Below are 17,055 nucleotides of genomic sequence, written 5' to 3'. Positions count from 1 at the left end.
CTTTTCAAGACTTCCAATCTATTAACATTACTACTTTTATAAAACAAACAAATAATATCAACAAATAGCATGATGAGTTCTCTCATTTAAAATCTATAAATGCACAAACTGCAAATGAGCACTGAGGAGCAAGGGGTTAAAACTGTTGGCATGTATTGTGTTGCTTCCTTGGGAAGGTGGGGAGACTCCTTTGAGGCAAGGGAAGAAAAGAGAACATGCATCTAGGCTAATATCCTTGTCAACTGCACTTCCAGGAAAGTAAATTGAGGGTATTTATTAGAAGGAAGGACATATCTATAGGATGTTCCCTGCCTAAAGTATATCTTATACTAAATAAACCTGAGACATGGCTCACTGGATAAAGTTATGTAAGCTATGCAGTTGTCTATAATATAAAACAGATATGTTCCATTACGTAAATTCTGCCTGCTGTGTGAGGTGACATGCAGACCTCATTAAAGACTTCATTTATTATTCTGGGCCAGAGAGTGCATGTCTGATACAGGAATATAGGACCAACATAGCTGTCCTCAACATCCTAGATCTCTCACTAATTCTTCAGCCCCTCTTAAATGCCTAATTACTTGAAATTATCAGCAAATCTTGATCTCTGATTCATGTAATTCTGGTTATGTGTCCTCTGATTTGGCTCATACACTTAATGTTTTACAGGAATCTTCCTTCACGTTAGTGAGTGTGTTTACTTCTGTACTTTCCAAAACAACCATTTTGCGTCCTCTCTTCCCTCTTTAAACGTCTAACCCACCAAAGGAAGCTGAAGGCTTTACACTAGTTTCAGAACAGGAATGTAATCAAGTGAGAATTCCATAATCCTCCATATTCAAATTTACCAACTCACCTGCAGCAGCAATTAAACCTTCTCCTTTCCCTCTTCCTAAAATGAAGAACAGATTTCTGCATGTGTCTAAGCCTAACTCCTAATAATATATTGTGCCCTAGATTCAATATATTCTAATCACTTTAGCATTTTGCTCTGACAAGTTTTCTCTCTTTTCTACACCATCAAATTCAATATTTCTACTTGTTCATTTTCATTACCTAACAACGTGGTCTATTATTTTCTTAAGGTGTTCTTACATTTTCTATATGACCTCTTCATTTGCTACTAACCAGGTTTCTACTCTTGTTCCAGATGACCCACTGAAAGAGTTGTCCCAACCAGCTCCCTCTAATCCCCTACCCCGAAGTCTCCCCTTAATTCGGAGCAACCAGACCTCTAACCACATCACTCCACATCAATCCCTGAAATCTGTGTTGCAAACTATCCTCTATGCTCTTGCTGCTTTCCTGTTTAATAGCTTCTCATTGAAGTAATCTTTCACATGTCTTTGAAAAACTTGTTTCATTTGACTTCTGTGACAATACAGTCTGTTTTCTGTCTAGACCAGGCTGTCTCTTTTTTATTTCTTTTACTGAATATATTTTCTGTTTAATCTTATAATTTTGAGTACCCCAAGCCTTGTGCCTGTGCCTCCTCCTTTTCTGTGTTTTCTTCTCCAGATCCTTTCATTCAGTGCTGTCAACAAAATTCACATCATACATACGAAGATGATTTTGCTCCTAAGCTCTACACCTATATTTCAATTGCTGATTTATTTCCACTGGAATATCTGTTAAGATATTATACACTTAACTTGTCCAAGATCAAATTATTGTACTTGATTCCCAACTGGTTCCTCTCTCTTCCCAGTAATCCTTACCAGTACTAATCAACTGCTCAAGCTAGCATCTTTAATCTCTCTCTTTCTCTTATCAAGCCCTTTACTCTTGTAGTTCTCTCTGCTTTGAAATCTAACAACCTCCAACAACCCTAATTTCTTAACTCATATGTTAACTCTGTTGAGTGTTTCTCCTGTTACCTCTATTTACTGTAAGCCTCCTTTCTCAAGTTACAATTTCTTAAATGATCTCATTTTGTTTTCTTTAGATAATTATCATTGTTGAAATTATCTTGTGTTTATTACCATGTTTATTTTCTCTCTCTCCTTACTAGAACATGTGAAGCATCAGAGAAGGGGCCTTGTCTGTTTTGTTCAGGGATATTATATAGCACATATCTAGCTATGAAAATCACTTAGGAATGAATTGATACATTTCCAGAAAATCTAAGTTTGACTCACAGATCCACCAATTGGTAGGTTCATGACCTTTTAAGGTTACTTAAGCACTGTGAACTTGTTTCCTTATCTGTCAAAATAAAGGTATTAATACAGCTTTGCTGCTTACTTACAGAATGCACGATATAGTACCAAGCACAGTGTCTTATATCTATGATTAACACACATATTTTCATTTCCTTCCCATTCTTCTTAGGCAAAGTGTACATAATGTAAATTACCTAGTTGAAATATGGATAAGGGTAATTCAAATTATTAGCTTATATGTAGAGATCTTATAACATACTAGGCACTGTTCTAAGTGCTTTTTGCATATTAACAAATATATTTTCATATAATAACCCTACAATATAAATCCTATTGTTATCCCCATTTTATAGACTAGGAAAATTGTGAGGTTTGATATTATTGAAGTTGACTTATCTATTAAGGGATAGGTTTCCATTTGAGCAGTCTAGCTCTACAGAAGATAGAGCTTACCTTCAGGATATACTCTTTCCACTTAGAAATGAAAACTGTTCATGCATCTTCATGCTCAGTGTGTATGTGTATGTGTGTTTGCAAATGTGTGTTTGTTTGTAAGAGAGAGATGATAAATAAGATTGAAAATTACCAAATTTGTGTTTCATAAATTTTAAACACATGATTTAGTATTTCTCTTTTGCTCCTTTAAATTTTACAGAAAAAAAAAAAGGTCATTGTTCTGTGACCCCTCTTATTTGCAAAGGAAATAGAGAAGTGGTGGAAATAATAAAATTTCCAGTACTGTCAATCAGGAATCACCTGACCAGGTCTTGATATTAGATGCTGTATTCTTATTTAAATGTTCATGTCATTAAACTACACTTCTTTATTTTATTGCATGAGATGAAATTAAGTGGTGCCAAAACTTAGTCACAACATCCAATTATGTGAGGCATTCTTTCTTTAAAACGTTATTCAACTGTTTTAGACTGTGCTTTTTTGGTGAAAATTAAACCTTTTTAAAATACCAACTTTTTTTTTTTTCTTATTGAAACAAAATAATACCTAAGTTGCCTAAGCAGTTTTATAGACATAAGTAGATGTGCAAAGGGCTTCCTGGGGGCGGAACAGTATGATCCCCATTACAATCAGTGGGGATCATGGACTTTAACGGGAATCATGTAGCGAGAGGCTCATGCAACACTTCACAAAATTTGAATTAGGGCTGTTTGATTTTTTTAAAAAAAGGAGCCATATTGTACTTTCAAAAATATACTGGGATTTTTTGTACTTTTATGTATTCATTTCCTGGATTTACATCTTTAGACAATTTTTAAATGAAGGAAAATACAAAACAATTAATTATGTCCCTTTTTTATAAGTGTATGTCTTTATAATCAATAAAGATAACAGTGTTGTAAAATCAATTCCTATTGCAACTGATTAGATATCTTTGTAAAAAATAGCACAATAGTATACTTTCTTCCCTGAAAGCAGTCACCCGATACAATAAAATAAACAAAAAGTTAATATAACTACTTAATGAAACAAAAGGTACAACACTTCATGAAAGGAAGCTAAATCAGAATATATATACATATGTGTATACACACACCCAGCTCTGTGCTAATTGTTTTAATTGCCATAGCAACTTTGTGAGAAGGGTGTTTTTTAATACATTTTTGCAGTGAAAGAAACTGATGAATTTACACAACTAGTTTCATATTACACCACGTCTTCAGTTGTGCTCTCCAGAAACAGGCTCTGGGATGAAGATTCCTGTGCCAGGGTTTCTAAGTGGTTACAGGGAGAATCAATCAGAAAATGTGCAGAAGAAACAGGACAGGAAAGGGAGAGCACCGAGTAAGGGTGAGATCTCAGGCAAAGTCCCACAGAAAGACATTTCAGCTTGATTCCTCCATTCTCTCTAGTCATTAATTTGGGACCCTGGGGGCTACAAATTCCCAGTAATGTCTGGGTCTCTCTGGATATGGGCAAAGCAGGCTCAAGTTGCTTAAGAGCTGCAGTCTGACTGTTAGAACAAGAAAGCATACTGAAGTGTGTGCTCGATGGGGAGAGGAAGAGACAGAAAATGGTAATAGGGATCTAGGAAGATCTGATCAGAATACCAATACTGTAAGCCAGGCATAGCCAATAAGCAGCAGATCCAGGTTCTTAACCCAGGAATTCCATTCCCAGAGCCCAAAGCCTGATTTAAAAAATTAGAAGTGCTAAACTAGCCTTTTAATCATACAGACAGAGGTTGTGTTCAGGTAAAAGAAAAATCTGTGGGACTTTTTCCACACTTCAGAATGGCTGAGGAGGTAGTTGTAATTAACATACATGCCAGTGCTCCATCTTTGCAACAAGTCCACATTATTTTATGTAAATGTATTTCTGGTTGCTGGTCAAAGGGCACAAACTTTCAGTTATTAAATAAACAAATTCTGGTACCTAATGTACAGCATAGTGATTATAGTTAATACTGTATTGTGTACTTGAAATTTGCTAAGAAAGTGGATCTTAAGTGTTCTCACCACACAAAAAAGGTAATTATGTGAGGTGATAGATATATTAGTAACTTATTAAATGACAATGGTAATCATTTCATAATGTATATGTCTATTAAGTCATTACATTTTTACACCTTAAAAAATCACATGTACAAACTAAGTATATATACAATCTTTTTGTCAATCATATTTCAATAAAGCTGGAATAATAACAAACAAAAAAGTAAATATATTTTTGGAATCTTTATATTTCCTTTAGTTAATGATTATTCTTGTGCTAATGACACTTTTTAAATTACTAAAATCTCACAATACATCTTTATATCAGGTGGACCTACTTATCCTCATTTGCTCTCAATAACATTGGCTATTCTTGGTTTTGTGAAATTGTGTACAAAAATTAGAATTGACCTTTTCAATTCTATACACATACATATTAAAAATTTTTCCATGAGCTTTTTATTGGGATAACTTTGAATCTAAGGATCTGCTTGGAAATAATGAACATCATGATGGTATTTAATTTCCCAAACCATTAGTATATTGTATTACTACATTTATTTAGTTAATTCCCTATAATTTTTCTATTAATTATTCATTCTTTATATTTTCCTCTGGACAATATTCCCAATAATTAATTATTTTTCTATCTGTATCTCTCCATTACAGTCATTTTTTGAGTTCTTAATTTTGCTTATTATATATTTCAGGATTAGAATTTCACTTGATTCTCTTTTATCACATGTTTCTCTTTTATAGCACCCATTTCTTTATAGCATCTGTTTCTCTATCTTGCCTTTTAACTCTTTGACCGTAGCAAGCAGTTATACTACAGTTGATTTAAAGAATTCCAATAACTGGACCCCTGGTTTTCTGTTTCTGTGGTCAGTTTCTTCCCTTACTTTTCATTCATGCTATGTTATCTTCTTATATGCCTGGAATTTTTTATTGTGTGCTAGATACTGGTTTGTACAATTCTTTGTAATAAATAATTTGATGGCTAGGGTAAGTTTCTCTTCGTTCAGAAAGAATTCTATGTTTGTTTATGGATTTTCCTTACCTCGAGGGTGAAGCACTTCAGGATTCCAACGAGGGTGTCAGGTTCTACTGAGCTCCCTCTGCAAATGCTTACCTCTCTGCGCTGTTGTTTGTCCCTGGAACCTTGGCCAATGATTTTTGATATAGTTTTATTTCTTACACATCTTCAAACAAAATATTAGTATTTATTAATTTTCTGTAGTGATCTTTAATGGTAAATTTTAGGTAAAATTGAAAAAGAAAATTTAGTATTTTGAATGAGAAAAAATGGTGTTGGATCAACGAGCTGTATATTGACAAAAAAAATTTTAAGGGTATTATTAAAAAATTAAAAATGTTGTTATTTCCTACCTGTCTTCAACATCTGTTTCAAATGGAGCATAGATTTATATTCAGTTATAAAAATTTAAACCTGAAATATTTTAGAAGAATACAAGAGTAATACAAAGCTAAAATCCCCCACTAAAAAATCTAATATTTATAAATTTCACTAGATACAAATTAAAATCTTTCATATGATTAAAATATAAAGCTAAAAATGACTGGAGAAAATATTTGCAAGACATATTAAGAAATACAACATTACCAGCACCCACTCAATCATTACACATACCTTTGTCTCCAAAGAAACTGTGATTCTAATTTCTAATACCATAGGTTAGTTTTGCCTGTTTCTTTTGATATATACATACTTAGATTATATACACAATATATGTTGCTTTTTCATCTAGCTTCTTTGGTTCAACATGTGCAACTCATTCAGGCTGTATGTAACTGCTGTTTTTTTTTTTAATTACCATTTGTGTCTAGGGTGATATTTGATTGAATTTGCTAATAAAATGCAGTGTTTCACTGATAAATATAAACTAACTGTTGTTATAATGAACACAGCCATTATAAAAATCTCTGGGTTTAGAGTTTTGGGAATAGAAAATACATATGAAATATTTTCTTCCTCCCAAAGGTATTTTGCTAAACTAATGGATCAGAAATTTTAACAAATTAATTTTCAAACAATGCTGAGAATTTCACCTCTCTCTATGACGGAGTAAAATAGAATAGAATTAAAACATAAGAAACAACAGTATTCAGAAATTGGACAACAGGTAATACAGGCCAGTAAATACTAAGAGAAGGGAAACAAATGAGATGGGCCATATAATAGGCTGGTAAGAGTTTCCAGGCTGTAGTACAGGGAAGCAGGAGCACAAAAAAGACCAGAAATTCCACCCAGATGAGAACACTGAATTCAGAGCTCATGTAAACCCAGATGTGTAAGATGACATATAAAGATGGTACCAGAGGGGAGAGAAAGGCAGAGAGAGCTCTGGAGATCCATGGAGAGCTCCTCTCCAGTCTTTAGCAGAATACTGAACATCTCATGCATGAAAAGAAACAATGAAGTCAGGGAAAGAACCCCTGAAGAGGAGCAGGTAGAAAAATCCTCAGAGCTCATGGAGGGCTGCAAATAGATCAGGTACCCTGTGGTCAGAGTGGAAAGACCTCCTAACACAAGAACAGTCAAGTAAAGCCTGCAGAAGGGTATCACCTCAGGAATAGCCATAGATTTTGGCTGAACTGCAAGCAAGCTTCTTAAGGATCAAAGCCTTTACTAGTAACATAACTAAATTCCACAAAAAAGCTCAAAAATACTTAAAAGAATACAGGTATTCAACATTTAATAATGTAAGCTATATGATGTCTGTCATCCAATAGAAAAAACTAACAGACATGCAAAGAAGTAAGAATATTCAAACCATAATAAGGAAATCAATCAGTTAATAGAACAAATTGAGGAATGGTACAGATTACAGAGTTAGTGACCAAAGACATTAAAAGAGCTGTTAAAAGTACATTACATTTATTCAGGAAGGTAGAGGAAAATGTTAGCTTGATAATGAGAGAAATGCAAGATCACAAAATACCCATCTTCTGAACTGAAAATATATATTTGAAATATAAAATACACTACAATAAACATATGAAAAGATATTTCACAACATGTGTTGTCAAGGAAATGCCAATTAAAACAATGAGATACCACAGTATATCTATGAGAATGGCCAAAATCTAAAACACTGGAGAAGCAGGAACTCTCGTTCATTGCTGGTAAAGATGCAAAATGGTACAGCCACCTCGGAAGACAGTTTGGCAGTTTCTTACAAAACTAAACGTACTCTTAATATTCAATCCAGCAATTGTACTACTTAATATTTACCCAAAAGAGTTGAAAACTTATGTCCACACAAAAACCTGAACACAGATGTTTATAGCAGCTTTTTTCATGATTTCCAAAGCTTGGAAGCAATCAAGATGTCCTTCAAGAGGGGAAGGGATAAATAAACTGTGTTATATCCAGACAATGAAATATTATTTAGTGCTAAAAGGAAACCAAACAAAGAATCTTTTATTGCTCTTCTGATGTAATTTCTAATTATCTCTCATTACTTCTGTGGCTATATTTTTTTGTTCAAATGGGAATTTTATAGATTTATAATTCTCGTTTCTTAAATAAAGTTGATATAAGTATGTTAAAATGCTAAGTAGTATTTTTTAAGGTTCTGAATAATCTAACTCAGTGCGATCTAGTCACATTTGGGATTTTTTTCAGTTCCTCATATTTAACCAATGATTGCTCCCATCAAACCTTCCCACTTTCTCTTTTCTCTCACCAGGATAATGGCAACTTTCTCTTCAGACATCAGCTCAAATATCAGTTACAGAAAGAATCTTTGTGTAAATTTACACCCTCTATTTAAATTATATTTTCTTTATTTTCCCTCTGAATCTAGTTAATTTTTTTCCTTCATGTCACTTATCTCAGACAATAAATTGTAGAATGTTTGTTCAGTCATTTCACTCCTCAGGCTTTAAGTTCTATAAAGGCAGGCATTATTTTCCATTCATTCACTACTATATACCTAGTGCCTAGAACTGTGTGTGGAATATAATAGGGACTTAGTAAATATCTGTCGAATGAGTGAATAATTAAACCACTCAGGCAATAGTATGGTACTTTTTAAATTATGTCCTTGAAGTTCACCTTCCCCTTCCCTTGGGCACCTTAATTGTCTTGCATTGCTCATTAAGGGCAAAAACTTAGTGTGGCCAGTTTGACTATTTTTAGTCCTGTCCTTGTCCATGAGTTTATATATTGAATCAGTACTGTTACCTTTATAGAATTAAAGTGTCTTTGGCTGCTGCTCTGATTTCTAGCACCTTGACTGAACTACCTATGAACTCATCTTTTCCTTGGCCTCTTCCATTGCTCCTGACAATGAAGGTCTCTTTTAATACCTACTCTAGGGTTTTGACTTGATTCCTTAACCAGAATGGGAAAAGAATAGTATGAACATACATACAAACACACAGATAGACTAAATATAGACTCTGTACATCCAAGGAGATTAAGTACAAAAACTCTACAGGCTTACTTTCAATATAAGATACAGATTTATCTCTTCTTTCTCCATATCTCTCTCATTTTTCATTTTTCTGTAGAAAAGGAAAGTAATTTCATTACTGTATTTCTGGACATAGAACAGTCTTCTCAGAGGTATCTTCTCAGATCATAAGGCTATGATTAATGAACGGTTATACTCACGACCCAATTCCCACTTCCATAAGTAGATAACTGAGCCTAAGATACTATGCCATTTGTCTCTGCACTCTTAACTACAGCTGAATGGACCCCAAATTGATGTCTGAGGTCAAGACAACCACCTGTAGGCAAGCCAAAGACACATGCGGTGACTGATAGAAGGAGTACCCTGTACAATGGTGGCCATATTGAATAGTGAATAACAACTTTAAATTGATTTTCTCATTTTGGGAAGATTAACATTGAACGAAGCAATTTTTTCCCAGTGAGAGCTGATATAGAAATAACGTTTGATTTTTTTTATTCACATGAATAAAATATTCCTCAAACATTTTCTTTATAAAAGTCATTAAACTTTAAATTCTACATGTTAACTGTAAGTGATTCTGATTTAGTTGCTCTTGGGTTCTAGGAATCTGCTTATTTGGGAAGTTACAGATGACACCAGCAGTGGCAGCATGGTTGTAGCTACACACCATGGGCTTGCACACTAGGAGCTGGAGCATTGATTGGGATCATGTTAACAACAGTAGCAGGGAGAGAGATAAGGATTAGGAAGAAAAGGAGGATGCCATGGTGGGGAAACAGTTCCAATATAACGTCAGCAGGAATGACTTCTTTGCCTCCTTCCTGAGGCTCACTGTGATCATAGACACCTGCCACCATCTGGCCTCCTGCCCAGAATGATGAGAAAATGTTGTGAAAGAATATCAGAAATATATGCATGATCTCTATGGTACCATCAGCCAAATATTTCTACAGTAAAAAAAAAAAAAATTAGTCCTGCTTTGAGAAAGTTAATGACTTCACTTCTTGCATACAAAAATTGCAAACAGACCATTATATCAAGAACACAATCTTTTAAAATATCAAGTTTGAGCCTAAAACAACTGTAATAGAAAATTTTAAACGTTATTATTTGCTGTTACTTAAATACAATCCGAGAAAAGGATGAGATAAAGTGGCATTCATGAAGACAGCAAAAGCTTACACTACTTTAACTGGTGAGTCCTGATAAACGTGTCAAAAATTGGACAATATGGAATGACTTCATGCCATTAGCTTTGGAAGTGCTTTGACAGGTTGGATAGTCAATCAGGAAATCTCAATTTTGTTTTTCCTCAATATGAGCTGAAATTTATTGTTACCCTTTCAGATTTTCTGTGTTCTTGGTTGTATCAATGTGTGAGAGAGGAGATCAGATCCTAACACACATTAAATAGATTTAAACATTATTTATGAAAACCAAATTATAGAAAATTAATGTCTCATAATTTTAGCTGAATTTGAATTTCAGTATAATAAAGGTTCTGAATTGAGCCTCAGTATAAAAATACCCACAAGCAGATAAACTGATAATAATTTCCATAATGAAGCTCCACACAGCTTCACAGCTTGAGTCCAGAATTCTACTCCTGTCTCTTATGCCTGTGATTAAATTTCTTTAGATTCTTGAAAAATATCAACAATTTATGTTTTAAAAAATACCATGTACTATTGCAAGAAAGGAATTAAATAATCTGTCAAAAATAAAAATAACCCAGATTCAGAAAGAAAGGGATTCTTTTGTTCCAAACTTGGTATCTCTAGAAACTTTATGAATCATTCTTGGGAGGCTGATCATGGTCTTAGCAATGCAACTCTCCATTTAGCAGCTCCCACTTGCTGAAGAGGATGTATTCTATTAATAATTTACAGCTATACAGGATTTAGTGTGTTTTAAAGAATCAGATTATCACAATCTACCGGCCTTCTTTGAAGATGAAAACTATGAATAGTTATGACTATACTTGAGAAACTTTCTTATGTGACTACGAAAGTTGCTAAACAAAGAAGATAATATCACAGTAGATCTCTAGACAAAGAATTGGTCATAATTTTTAAGGCAAGCAATGGCAGAAGTTTAAGATGGATCAACCTGTCTGCACTAGAGAGAAGCAGCCAGAACAAAATAGGCAAGTTAATACCAAGAAGAACAGGGAAAGATGAGGTTGGCAGCAGAATCATAAGAATACAAGAAAACTACTAAATCAAAAAGGGAAATTTAGAAAATTACTCATACTATTGTTCCAATAAAACAGGAGCTGCAAAATCAGGCCAGTGGGGTTATCGAGAGTGAAGCTGCAGGAAACAGAGATGAATTAAGTGTCAGGCAAAGACAGTGATTTTGAAAAACAAAAGAAGAGACATTCCCAAAGAGAAAATGATGATGATAGTAGCAGATGATGTAGGTTAGATTAAAACAAATCAAAGATCCTGCTACAGAGTGGCAAGAAGTACAAGGAAGGAATATACTAAGGAAGGACAGAGATTTACTGAAAATCAAATTGAAGATAACTCACCCTGTTTGTAGTCTGCACTTACCTAAGGAAAAAAACAAAAGACAAGGATGGTGGTAGCTATTCATCACAGTTAGGAAGGAACAGATTAATATCTAGACTATATCAAGTATATATAAAGTGTATAAAAAAGAGGTAGAACTAGAATTTTCTTCAGGAAAAACTGGATTTGTCATAGAAAATCACACACAGTGGGATATAGGGGTGTGGACCCCAGGGTGAGAATGAGCACTTTGAAAATAGCTCTTACAAGGAAAAATGGTAGTTATATGCATTTAAAAATTTTCGTTTGGAAAATGTATAATAATTTAGAGACAGAGCAGAACTGATGATGGAGAAGGTCTTTGTTTCTTTAGCAGAAATGCTTATACTAAATAGATTAGGCAGTGGAGGTGTCCGGGTGAAATCTGAAAAAAATACTTAAAGCTTGAAAATTCTTCTTTGATATTCAAATGATGAAAGGGCCTTTTTTAGAAATGTCCAGAAATGTGTCCTGTTTGTTGTCTGAATAACTTATGGTCCCTGTAAAGGGAGAAGAATATAAAAAGCAATCTACAAATGAGCAACTATTTGCATTCGGCTTTTAGCAAAAATTAAGAAAAATACCTTAAACATGTTTTCAGTAACATCTGCTCTAATTTTAATTTCTTCATAAACTGTTATTTATTTGTTTTTTATTTGACAGAATCTTCATAACAAGAATTGTGTTGCAGGTCCATTCACAGTTTTACAATTTTTAATCTGTCATGGTCATAACCTAGCATTCTCTCATATTTTGCACAATAATACGTTTTGGAATTTTCCTCTTAATTTCTCACAGTTATCATAACAATCCAAAAATAATTCTTAATAAAGTCAAAAAGCCTATTTTTCTGCAGATCAATGCAAGATCTATTATTTCAATATACTAAGTATATAAATAATTATGGGACAAAATGTTATCTGATGTTGGGGGCTTGTATGTTATTACACCTTTAAAAATTTTTTAAATATGATTTTATTTTTTATTGAAGTATAGTTGTCTTAAAATATATTAGCTCCAGCTGTACAATATAGTGATTCCATATTTTAAAGATTATACTCCATTTAAAGTTATTTTAAAATATTGGCTATATTCCCTGTGCTGTACAATACATCCTTGTAGCCTATTTATTTTATAAAAAGTACCTTGTACCTCTTAATCCCTAACCGTGTCTTGCCTCTCCCCGCTTCTGTCTCTCCAATGGTAACCAAATCTGTGAGCCTGTTTCTCTTTTAATACATCATTTTTGTTTTAATTTTTTAGATTCTACATATAAAGTGTTAAAAGACAGCGTTTGTCTTTCTCTGTCTAACTTATCAATAGTTCACTAAGAACAATCCCCTCTAGGTCCATCCATGTTGTTTCAAATAGCAAAATTTCTTGTTGCCTTTAGAACACTCTGTCTTTAAATTTTGCCATTTTAGTTATGATATGTCTTGATGTGGGTCTCTTTAGTTTCATCTTGCTTGAGGCTCTCTGCTCCTGTACTTGGATATCTGTTTCTTTCTTAAGTTTTGGGAAGTTTTCAGCCATAATTTCATCAAATACATTTTTGGCCCCTTTCTCTCTCTCTTCTTCTGGGACCCCTATAATGTGAATGTTAGTACACTTGATGTTGTCTAAGAGGCCCCTTAAACTGTCATTTTTAAAATTTCTTTTTCTTTTGCTGTTCTGAATGGGTGATCATTATTCTATCTTTCAGATCAGGTATGTATTCTTTTGTATCACCTAGTCTGCTGTTAATTGCTTCTAGTGTGCTTTTCACTTCACTTGTATTCTTAAGCTCTGACTGTCTGATTCTTTTTCATGTTTTATATTTCTTTGTTAAAATTCTCATTGTGTTAATTTATTCTTTTTGCAAGTTCAGTTTGCATTTTTATTACTAATATGTTGAATTCTTTATCTGGGATATTATTTCAGTTTGATTAGTTGTTTTTTTCAGAGTTTTTTGTTTTCTTGTTTTTCCTTTTGAAACAAATTCCTCTGTCTTCTCATTTTGTTTAACTTTCTCTGTCTCTATGAAATAAGGTGAAATGCATCCTGGTCTTAAAGGAGTGTCCTTGTGTGGGAGCATGCCTATGCAGTCTGTGTGTGCCCAGTGGGTTTGTTGGGAGAGCTGGATCTGAAGTGAGCATGGGTAACATCTTCCCCCAGGGTGTGGTGGCTGCATCAACTTGGTGGGAGGTGGGTCTGGAGATGGAGGAGCTAGAGCCAGAGCTCTAGCAGAATAGGGGGACATGTATCACGTACACTTTTTTAAAAATATACATGATAAAAGCTGAAGAGTACTAGTAGTTTGTAATATATGTCATTTTCAGAAACCCTTTCAAGGAAAAAATACAACACATAAAAGACTTACTTTTGAGTTTGCTATTCAATTTGAACTGCTCTCAAAGAATAGAAATTTACTTTGGCTTACTTTTGAGTTTGCTATTCATTTTGAACTGCTCTCAAAGAATAGAAATTTACTTTGGATTATATTTATAATGGCATCTTTTGTTCCCAAAGAAATAATGTAAATAGGAAAATCAATTATACTATTTTCCCAATTGAAAGATTTGTAATATTGTATTAGTAAAGGTTCTCCATAGAAACAAAACCAGTAGTGTGTGTGTGTTTTTGTGTAAACATAGGTACAGAGATTTATTATAAGGATTTAAGACCCATAATTATAGTCTCAAGATCTTTAGGGTGAACTGGCAAGTCAGGACAGCCAATGGTTTGGTTCCAGACAAAGCTCAAAGGGCCAGAGAACCAAGAGAGACAATGTTGCTGTTCTAGTCTAAAGGCTAGAAGTGGTGAGACTTGGGAAGAATTGATGTTTCAGCTCAGGTCCAAAGACAATAAAAAAAGCCAATGTTACAGCTCAAAGGCCATGGAGCAAGAAGAATTCTCTCTTACTTAGGGGATAGTCAGTGGATGGTCAGTTTTTTGTTCTATTCAGGCTTTTAACTGACTGCATGAGGCCCACCCCCATTAAGAAAGGTAATCATCTTTAGTCAGTCTACAGATTTAAATGTTAATTTCATCCAAAAACACCCTCACAAAAAAATCCAGAATTATGTTTGACCAAATATCTGAAACCCCATGGTCCAGTCAGTTACTATATAAAACTAACCATCATAAATAATGTAAGATAACTATACTAGTATTTCTATGTGGTATAGAAAACACGTGAGCAGGAGAGGTTATAAAAATGCAGTCTTTAAGGATAGCGGTTATAGAATATAAATATTCATGTACATGAATCACTGATGTAAGATTAATTATTTATTAATTAATTTTGAGAAGCCACAAATCTACAATATTATGGAATTGATAGTGATATGTTGATTCATAGGAACATTATTATTTTGTCTTATCAAAACCACCTAGATCCCCACTTACACCAATGGACAAGAGTTTCGGAAGTACTAGCCACAGCAATCAGAGAAGAAAAGGAAATAAAAGGAATCCAAACTGGAAAGCAAACTGTTCGCAGATGACATGCTACTATACATAGAAAATCCTAAAGGTGCCACCAGAAAACTACCAGAGCTCATCAATGAATTTGGTAAAGTTGCAGGATACAAAATTAATAATCAGAAATTGATTGCATTTCTATATGCTAACAACAAAAGATCAGAATGAGAAATTAGGGAAACAACCCCATTTATCATCACATCAAAAATAATCAAATATCTAGGAATAAACCTACCTAAGGAGGCAAAAGACCTGTACTCTGAAAACTATAAGACCCTGATGAAAGAAATTGAAGATGACACCAACAGATGGAAAGATACACTGAGTTCTTGGATTGGAAAAATCAACATTGTTAAAATGATCATACTACCCAAGGCAATCTACAGATTCAATGTGATCCCTATCAAAATACCAATGGCATTTTTCACAGAACTAGAACAAATAATTTTAAAATTTGTATGAAAACACAAAACTCCCCGAAGAGACAAAACAATCTTGAGTAATAAGAACAGACTAGAGGAATCACACTCCTTGACTTCAGACTATATTACAAAACTATAGTAATCAAAACAGTATGGTATTGGCACAAAAACACACACATAGATCAGTGGAACAGAATAGAGAGCCCAGAAATAAACCCACACACTTATGGTCAATTAACCTACAACAAAGGAGGCAAGAACTATACTTTCAGAATACAGGAGATAACTCAGACTTACCCAGATAATACAGATTATCTTCAGTGAGTGAACTAGAAAACACTTGTTCTTCAGAATTAGCAGGGAATACTTAATTGACTGTCTTAATCTTGGCTCTAGGTAGAAGGCAAGAAGTATAAATTCAACAAAAAAGAACAAAATTTCCTTCTGACCATTCCTAAATAAAGGACACTTTTTCATGAGCTTAAGCTGTATTTAATGATATCTTTGCAGTTAAAATAAGAACAATAATGAAAAATATCAACAACCATAAAAACAATAATAAAAATGTCAACAACCAAGGAACCTAGAAATTTGACTTAAAGTTTATTGTGAAGCCTTAGTGCCTGGCAGAAACAGAAAGCAAATCTCTCTGGAGGAAAACAGTTTAAAATTAGTCCTCAAAAATCTGCCACATGTAATATTAGAAATAATATGAGCAAATAATTTTAAAATATTACTAAACACAAACAGAAACATTGATGGTTTAAAATTATTTGAAATATAACCTCTATATTGTATCTACATATTGAAATTATTAAATAAAAATATAAATGACACATTTCATATGTTCTAAGGAATAAAAGGAGATGAATGAAGTATAACAAAGGTAAAAGAAATTAACAAATAAAGCAATGTTGGAAAATAATCAGTTGGAACTTGAAATAAGATACATAACAATAAAAATTAGAACCTCAATGAACAGTGAGGAAAGACTTAGTAAATTGGAGGACAGAGCTGAAGATATTATCCTAAATTCAACAAAGAATATCAAAGAACTAGAAAATATAGAAGTAACATTAGGAAAAATGAAGAAGATTGTAAAGCCCAACTTTGGCCTAATTAGAGTTCCAGGAAAAATAGTTTGAAGAATAAAGAAAATGTAATCATTCACAAAATAATAACAAATACATTTCCAGAATTAATCAGTGATACCTATTAAAAGATTCAGATAGTCCAAACTTTTCCAAATAGTAAGGTACAACACATACACACACACACGAACACATACTCACACAACACTCATCTGGGTTACGAAGAGATCTATTTGAAATTATCTACTCATAGTTCAGTTCAAACAGTGTTCCTTAGGCATATCTCTGTAAACCTCGATGTCAGAGCAGTTCTCACTGCTTTAAATTTCATATCATCATATAGCACTTTCGTAATGCTTGCTGCAATTGTATATGCATGCTTATATTATTTGTCTGTTGTTTATTTCTTTTTCTAAACTTTTAGCTACATGAGAACAGACACTGGTTTTATCATCCTTATCATTT

Source organism: Mesoplodon densirostris, chromosome 1 (assembly GCF_025265405.1).
Source record: "Mesoplodon densirostris isolate mMesDen1 chromosome 1, mMesDen1 primary haplotype, whole genome shotgun sequence".
Taxonomy (NCBI): Eukaryota; Metazoa; Chordata; class Mammalia; order Artiodactyla; family Ziphiidae; genus Mesoplodon; species Mesoplodon densirostris.
Note: the sequence above shows the minus strand (reverse complement) of the source record.